A 9,309-nucleotide genomic window follows, 5' to 3' on the forward strand; every position below is an offset into this window, starting at 1 on the left:
TGTGAGAATTATCTCTTGGTTAGTTCCTAATAGCAAACGGGATTATTGTTCACTATAATCAAGTAAAATATAGTGATTGCTTTGGTGAGTTATAAACACTAAAGTAGATATTAATTGCTTAAACGTTGTGTTTAGGTAATTGTTATCCAATAATTGATGCGTATCCCACAGTACATTTGAGGTAGGTGTAGAGGTGGTGACAGCCCTCTAGATCACTTAAGTCCTCCCTGTCCGAGTACGTAGTAGAGCGAAATCTGGGAACAGCGGGTTGCCAGTTCCTGAAGTATCGCGTTAGGATTAAACTTAAGTTTTCCCTAAACACTGTTTCTCAGTAGTTAATCCTCTCTATCTTAGCCTATCCTTTGCTTGGTGTCCTTAGATGAACTGGAGGAAGATTTGACCACACACATTTGTTAACACCATAATTTGGTAAGCCCGATGTCATCATCGGCCTAGAGTCAGTATCGGCTTCAGAGTCTTGGAATTGGCCGATGGGAGTCGTCAAATCGCCAGCAGTTGTGTTCTTGACGGAGTCGGATCAATTAAAGAAATTTATCCAGAAGAGTCCGAGCTCAAGGAGGAATAGTTTGTTAGTTTCCTTTTGTCTTTAGGAAAGTGTGTTTAGTGTCCGATAAGGACTTCGTGTTTTCCTGTTATCTTTAGGAAAGTTTCTTTCTTGTCCTACAAAGACTAGTATCTACCCATGTGTATAAATATGTACACCCGGGGTCATTATAATCTATCAATCTCTCGATCAATACAACTACTCTCCGCGTATCGCCACCTTCTTTACTGAGGTTTTTACTTCCATCCGGCGGAACTTGGCACCTGACGCGGGGCTGCATCGGCTTTCCATCTCTGGCGAAGGGGTAAGTCCTACGTTCCGCTGGCCCTGGTGAATCTACCGACTACATTGGTGTTGTTCAAGACTGCATCGCTTCGATCTCTTGGATCGCTCTGGTTTGGTTGATATATTTGCCTACCTGATATCTCAATTCTATCCCTAATTGCATTCTGTTTAGAGACACATCGGTTTAGTTGGGACTGTCTCGGTTAGGTCTGATCTTTTGTCTTAGCCGATATATCTCTACAATCACAATACTCTACAATCACATTAGACAGATCTATCGGCTTATCGAGTATGAGATTATCATATACAATCTCGTGCTGCATCGGTTAGTTTCGACCTACTAGATTGTTGTTGATAATATAAATCTTACTAAGTCGATAGGTTCATGCTAATGTTTTATTGGTGTGCTAGCCGATAAGTTATCTGGACGTGGCATCGGCTTATAAGGATTGCATATACATATAAGTTGGATTTAGCGGATGACAACAAAGGTTTCATTGATTTATCTAACCTTGTGGATTTTATGACATCGGACCTCCAGTCGATGTATGGTTTAACCATCGGAACAGTACTTGTTCTATCATATCATATTGTTAGCCGATTGGTTTGTAAAGGATTATATTGTTGTTATATTGCGTCATCATCAGCCGACTGCCTTTATATCATTATCTTCATTGGACATATTGTCGATAGCTCAAAACCCTATCGGCATCGACTAATATCGGCTATCGGCTGGAACTGCTCCATCGGCTTGTCAGCCGATCGGCTCATTGATATACTATTTGCATATTTTGTCAGTTGCAGGATCAAACTGACGGGCACACCCACATATCGTCAACCTTTGGACCTACACTGGAGCTAAGCAGATCTCCCAAGCCAGTGTGTGTTTTTCGAGTCAATTTTTGGCACGCCCGGTGGGACACAAGTTTTGCACCCAACATGTCTGAAGAGGAAGTCAATACCAAGAAGTAGCAATCTCGCAAGCCGATGGTTGAAACACTTCAAGATACAGTTGATGAAGCAATTCATCGCGCATTGTTTAATCAATCTGGAGTTTTGGCGGATACATTACAAAGTTTGATCAAGGTAACAGTTGATGAGTTAATTATTCAAAAAAGTCAGCTCGGGGGGTAGATTGAAGAACAACATCAGCATCGGCTCGGGGGGCAAGCACATCGGTGTCAGCATGATGAGGCATATCAACAATATCGGCCAGAAGGAATTCAAAGATATCATTATAGGGAAGATTTGGCCAATAGAATTGCAAAGGTAATAGAGGAGCAGTTTGGAATCAATCCTAAGGAACATACTTCTGTGTATCGGCTGCCATATGCCGAGTGGTTTGATAGGGTTCCATTGCCACACCGATAGTTCCAAATTACTCCAAATTTTCAGGGCAAGATGATATATCTACAGGAACAAATCAGCCAATTCTTAGTGCAATGTGGGGAAGCAACGGCTGAGGAAGCTCTGAGAGTTAGATTTTTTCCACTGTGTTTGACTGGATCAGCCTTCACATGGTTTTCATCACTACCATCGAATTCTATTGGAGGATGGGCCAATCTTGAGAAGCAATTTCATGACTATTTCTTTGCTGGCATCGATGAGATGAAGCTTTTAGATTTGATATCAGTTCAGCAGCAAGAAGGAGAATCGGCTATGGAATATATTCAAAGATTTCGGAATATCTGCAGCCGATGTTATAGTTTGAGCCTGAGCGATGAGCAGCTAGCAGATCTCGCATTTCAAGGATTGTCAGCACATATCAGAGAGAGATTCTTTTGCTACGAGTTTGATAGCCCGGCTCATCTAATGCAGACAGTATCGGCTCATGAAAGTCGACTGCACGAAGCAAAGGAAGATCAGTTTTGGAGTCACCAAGACAAGAAATGAGATAAGATTGAAGCATGAGCTTTCATACTCCAAAATTTGGGGCATGTGTTAACGCCAAAATTTGGTAAGCCCAAAGTCATCATCGGCCTAAAGTTAGTATCGGCTTCAGAGTCTTAGAATCGGCCGATGGGAGTCATCAAATCGGCAGCAGTTGTGTTCTTGATGGAGTCGGATCAATTGAAGGAAATTTATCCAGAAGAGTCCGAGTTCAAGGAGGATGCGGCATGGCAAGTGTATCTATTAATTAGGAATAGTTCGTTAGTTTCCTTTTATCTTTATGAAAGTGTGTTTAGTGTTCGATAAGGACTTTGTGTTTTCCTTTTATCTTTAGGAAATTTTCTTTATTGTCCTACAAGGACTAGTATCTACCCATGGGTATAAATATGTACACCCGGGGTCATTGTAATCTATCAATCTCTCAATCAATACAACTACTCTCGGCGCATCACCACCCTCTTTACTAAGGTTTTTACTTGTCATCTGACGTTACTTGGCACCTGACGTGGGGTTGCATCAGCTTTCCATCTCCGGCGAAGGGGTAAGTCCTACGTTCCGCTGGCCCTGGTGAATCTGTTGACTACATTGGTGTTGTTCAAGGGTGCATCGCTTCGATCTCTTGGATCGCTCTGGTTTGGTTGATATATTTGCCTACCTGATACCTCAATTCTATCCCTAATTGCATTGTGTTTAGAGACGCATCGGTTTAGTTGGGACTGGCTCGGTTAGGTCTGATCTTCTGTCTTAGCCGATATATCTCTACAATCACAATGATGTTCTAAGGCCCTCTTTGTTTAGGCTTAGGCTTATTGGCCTAGACTTTTAAGTCAGTTTATTGGCTTATATGATTTATAAGTCAGTGGATTTAATGTCCTAAGTTTAGTGGTGGAGTCATACATCTATCTCATATAAGCCAAAAAAGCTTCTCCAACCTAGCTTTTGGCTTAATAGTGTTAGAGTGGCTTATGGCTTCAAAAAAGCCAAATAAAAAAGCTGCTTGTTTGTTTTGGCTTAGACTTTTCGACTTATAAGTTGGCTTATAAGCCTAAACAAAGAGGGCCTAAATAGATTTGCTATATCCATCATATTAGATAGATCTATCGGCTTACCGAGTATTAGATTATCATATACAATCTCGTGCTGCATTGGTAGGTTCGACCTACTAGATTGTTGTTGATAATATAAATCTTGCTAAGTCGATAGGTTCATGCTAATGTTTTATCGGGGTGCTAGCCGATAAGTTATCTGGATGTTGCATCGGCTTATAAGGATTGCATATACATATAAGTTGTATTTAGCCGTTGACAACAAAGGTTTCATTGATTTATCTAATCTTGTGGATTTTATGACATCGGACCTCCAGCCAATGCATGCTTTAACCATCGGATCAGTACTTGTTCTATCATATCATCTTGTTAGCCGATTAGTTTCTACTGGATTATATTGTTGTTATATTGCATCATCATCAGCCGACTGCCTTTATATCATTATCTACATTTGACATATTGCCAATAGCTCAAAACCCTATCGGCATCGGCTAATATCGGCTATCGACTGAAACTACTCCATCGGCTTGTCAGCCGATCGGCTCATTAATCTACTATTTGCATATCTACCCTATAGTTAAACAAATGATTTTATTCATTTACTCATTCATCATATCACATATCTAACGGTGTAAAATCATCCGATGTGTTAGATCGGACGTCCCACATGGGCGCGTGTCGGTCCTCATCCTCTCCCGCACCCCCCCCCCCCTCTCTCTCTCTCTCTATTTGCCGCAATCGACGCGCCTCCTCCGCATCGGCGCGACCGCGCATCCTCTCCCGCATCTCCCTCTCTTCCGCATTCGCCGTGCCTCCTCCGCATCCCTCCCCTCCGCGTCAGGATCGAGCGCCGCCTCGCGCAGGGGTTCACCGGCCTGCTGCAGGCGCAGCCGCCGCAGTTCCCGTGGCCGGCGGCGTCGCACAAGCGGATTCCCTTCGAGATCGACCTCCCCGTGGTCCCCTTCGGCGCCTCCCGGGGTGCCCGGGCCGGGAAGGAGTTCTTCCTCGCCGCGGCCGTCGCCTCCATCATCGACATCGGCAGGAGGCCACCGGCGCCAGGGAGGTGATTCTGCCACTCCGCGCCTCACCGGTCTCCACTCTCCATCTCGCCGCCGCCACCACGTCCGCCCTCTGCCGCAGATAGAGGTACACATCCCCTCACCCATCCCTAATATGTCAGCTCTCTTCCAAATAAGTCCCCCCGCCGGCTATATTTCAATTTTATTATGCTGCAAGTAATCCGCGTCGTCACATTCAATACTATGGTGATCATATAATTTGGAGTACATGTTTAGAAAAAAAAACTAATGCACTAAACACAATGATGATTTGAATGAATCAATTATTGCTGACGATCGCATCTGAATCAATGGTAGTTTACCCTTGAATGATTTGTCTCTGTTCTTCTATGTTTGGTGGTGGTGGTATTATATACATGTTTAGACAAAAAAACTAATGCAGTATAATTTGCATATGTTCTTCTGTTCGGTTACCGGAACTATCATAATACATTTATTCGTCACCATTTTCTGATGCTTGTTATATAAATATGAGCATCTCTTTCAGTGATATCCTCTAAATATGTTTCCTGTGACATCCTCTAAATTCACAATGGAAACGTGTTACTGATTCGAAGTCTCAATGCAGTGACATGTTTATTTGGACACATGTATAATTGGAGTACATGCATTTGTGATAAGTTTCCTTGGTAAATGCAATGTGTTCTTCATCATTGTCAATTATTCTAGGAGGCCTTGATATGTCAGTTACCGGATTCATGGCCATTGTTCCACACCCTAGGAATTATTTGAAGGGCAATATTTTTATGAAGCTTAAAGATTGAATTTGAATCCATCTGCCCTGGCTTGAAGGTGAACATGATTTTATTTTTAAGATTGCATTTTAGTTACTCTTAACATACTCCAGTTACTCAATCATATACATATCTGTTTCACACATGATCTATTTATGCACTTTTGTCGCGTTTAGTCTAAAACGATGCTGTCAAATTTTAAAAGGGCATTGCTTTACTAAATTGTGGTGTATGTAGTATTAGCATGTCAAATTACATTTATGCGTTTCTTGCTTCCCGACCATATGTCAAATAACTGAAAGTGTTAGTACTTGAGTTAACCCTTTTTTCATACTTATGCCATATAGCACCCTAATTTTGTTCATGCGATCAGAGGATAAAATATTAAGAGGATTCTTTAGTATGGCTCATTTTATTGTTTCTAAGTTTAGGGTTATTCAGACAGATAACACTTTAGCTTTCTATATAATATTGGTTTTACAACTTTGTCTCTCGAAGGTTTTTTTTTTTTGGAACGTATTGATGGTTTTCCTCATAATATGCTCTTGAAATCCATCTTGTCCCTGTTCAATGCAGTACAATCCAAATATTATGGTATATCAACAGCAGCTTCAGTCTGGGACAGAGCAATACAAGGTCCTCCCTGTAAGTTTAGTATGAACAGTGCAATCAAATTTATAAGTCTTCCCTATCAAAATTTCAGTATAGCCCCATTTGTGCTGGTCTGATTAATTATCTTTGAAATGATATTCTGCTTTGAGATTAAATTACATGTAACTAACTTGCTTTGATACCTTCACAAGTCGTGAAATGGTTTAGCTGTACTTCCATGTTTGGGTTACTTGTGTAATATTTGGTAGGCTATAAACCCATTTGTTGTGCCTTTTTTTTTATTATATTGCTCAATAAAGATAGTCAATCAATGTGTTGTAAATAATAAGGGAATTGGCTTGTATCATTTGTTTCTTCTATGCTCAAGATCCTGAACTGTTGTGCATGTATCATTTGTTGCCACTGAGTCATTATTTGGATTCATCAGAGAACATCCATCATTTTGATTACCAGACTATGGACTGATTTATGCCATGCTTGCTAATTGATAGAGGGACATTTGCTACTTCTGCATATAGGACAGATAATTAAACTTTTTGTGCGCTGAAATGCTCTTTGTACGGTGAGTATATGACACGCTAAAGATGACTGAAATTAAACTTAGGATACTTCTGTTTGCAACTATAAGACATGAGTTCTTTTGCTATATTTCTGGATAGGTGGAGTAGGTTTTATTTTTAAGAGTTTGGTCTGTGGATTTTCGTCTGCCGATGAGTCTCCAATGTTTGATACAGTGTAGCCCATGAGCAGCTGCTGTTTTCTGATTTTTTTTTTCAAGGTAATGTAGCTGCTTTGTGTATATGTGTTTGTCCAATAGTGCCTGCCATTCCCTTTGGATGGTTTGCATTGCAGATGAATTACGATTGCCATCTCATGTTGCTATGGCACTATGCTAAGTGAATCTTGTTCACTTCCTTTATTCAAGCACAAGGAATTTATGTATGTTCATTATGAAATCTGTAAGTTAGATAATGAACATACATAAATTCACTAGCTGTTGTGTTATCACATTGATTGTAACATCAAAACAATCAACTACTAGAAAATACTAAAGTTTCTAAATGGTTATCAGAACACACTGGAATTTTTTTATGGGCTTACTGTTCCACACTGCATTCCTTCACAATTGAAGTTTGCCATCTCTTATGGCACTCTTTTAGCTTGATAATCTGAAAAAATAGATGACTAAATCTATAGTTTCCTTTTATCCAGGAGGAGATTTGGCTTTTCAGTATGCTTCAGTAAGGATTTAGCAGATGGCAATCTTTGCTGGTATGTAGAGTATTTCATTAGGCTAATCGCCTATTTGTTGATGATCATAATTGGCACATAAATTGATAAATTTGTATTGATGATTCTACTCATTTTAAATGTTATATGGTAGCATCCTTTGTTTGATAAGGAAAAATCAGTGTTCTTTGCATATTCAATTAGAGAAGAGCATGAATACTGTTGTTACTCTAGGAAGAATGCTTATATTATGAAAGGAGCGCTAACATTGCGTTGAGAAAACAACAGGTGATGTTATCTTTTTCTGATTTCCTTATATTGCAGTCTGTTAGCAAGGAGCATCAAGAGTTCCTCGGCCTTGTCGACAAAGAGGTATAATGTGAACTTGTAAATTGATATTAGAGTGACAATTATTCATGCAGTTATCTTCCATTTTTATTGCAAATACTTGGGAGGGCTCAATAACTCTTGGTCTTTGTTGAATGCAGATTGAATTATATTATATACTAATGGAATTCCGCCGGCGGTGTGAGGCCCACTCAGAGTAGGATTTGGAGGGTGCAGAACTGTTTTTGCATTGCCAATGAAAGGAGGAAGACCGCCTCAAAGAGCCTTGTCCCCATCCACCAACATGGTCATGATAATCGTTGACATCGACCAAGATCTCTCCAGGGTAAGTAGAACAGCACTAAAATTAGGATTAGCATTTCTAGACACCATGTTATTTCAGAAATTGATTAGTTGGAATCTTGTATTCATTTTGCTAGCCTGAGTGCCTAACTTAGTGGAAATATATTGGAAAAGTTTCTCCATGGCAGATTGAGGCTGTTATTTCCTGTAGATTTAGGTTTCGCTGTAAATACTGAACAATTATTGCAATTTTCTATTTGTATTGAGTACTTGGGTGGTTCTTTCTATCAACCAAATCAATTTTTATTCATCAGTGTAGACTCTTTGAACTGCAATTGTTGTGCTGCTGATATGTGTTATGTAGGCTGCAGCAGAAGGTCAATTTTCCCTTTTGTGAGGTGCCATAATTTTGAAAATATGTTAATTTTGTCAATTGCTTGATATTAAGTGGAGTATCTCCTTTGTATGCACCAACCAATTTTGGAGCTCCAGACAATGAAACGATAGCTTCATAATATCCATGAAAAAGTGCTATTGGATGAATCCAGTAAAGATGTGTTTTCTCTGGCATTTTGAATATTGAAGTGTGCTGATGACTTTGTAATTACTAATAATGATGCAATGCATAAATTCTATGGCCGGTTCTGTTACTTCTTTTTATTTGGACGTAATTTGCTTGAAAGATTTTTGATGTGGCTAAAGGAGAAATTTTTTTAAGGCATTTGGTTTCTCAGGAGTTTAGGAGTTGGAACCATGCAAACATGCCTCATGCTAATGTCTTCCTGAGCTTTCAGAAATCGAAGTTATTTCTAGCTTAAGATGATGTTGGAGCTGATCCTGGTGCTGTTAGAGAGGCCAATCTATTCAGGTCCAGCAGTTTACATCAAGATGATGTTCTTTCTAGCGATGCATGTAGTGACCATTGATGTTTCGATTGCTTGAGGCGACCCTCTTTGTAATTGTGAAAAATGTGGTGTTATGAAACAAAAATATAGATTTACATCCAGGAGATAAAATTATTTTATTCTGTATTTTAGAGTAACACGGTATAGCTACTGGTGCTATCCATCTCTGGACCTGATTTTTTTTCTGCATGATTTAAAATTTGTTATTTAAACTGAACTTTTTTTTCTTGACTTTAAAATTTATCTCATTTTATACTTTCAAGATATATAAAATATTTTGATTTTTTTAATTTTGCATTATCAAATATTGTCGTAGCGTTAGCACGTGCATAT

The 9,309-nt window shown here is 39.5% G+C and overlaps 1 long non-coding RNA gene across 3 annotated transcripts; it reads left to right on the forward strand.

Annotated features, from left to right (window-relative positions):
• The first annotated feature begins 4,505 nt into the window (after positions 1-4,505).
• On the forward strand, positions 4,506-9,102 carry LOC4338295 (uncharacterized). Of its 3 annotated transcripts, XR_003242560.2 has the most exons (7): positions 4,506-4,932; positions 5,535-5,657; positions 6,176-6,244; positions 7,424-7,483; positions 7,766-7,813; positions 7,930-8,114; positions 8,866-9,102. It is a non-coding gene; the product is annotated as an uncharacterized lncRNA (long non-coding RNA). The 3 variants fall into 3 exon arrangements; XR_001545751.3 differs by lacking the exon at positions 8,866-9,102 and having other exon boundaries at positions 5,434-5,657; positions 7,930-8,381; XR_001545750.3 differs by lacking the exon at positions 8,866-9,102 and having other exon boundaries at positions 7,930-8,381.
• Positions 9,103-9,309: the final 207 nt, after the last annotated feature.

The sequence above is a fragment of the Oryza sativa genome, chromosome 5 (genome assembly GCF_034140825.1).
Source record: "Oryza sativa Japonica Group chromosome 5, ASM3414082v1".
NCBI classification, from domain to species: domain Eukaryota; kingdom Viridiplantae; phylum Streptophyta; class Magnoliopsida; order Poales; family Poaceae; genus Oryza; species Oryza sativa.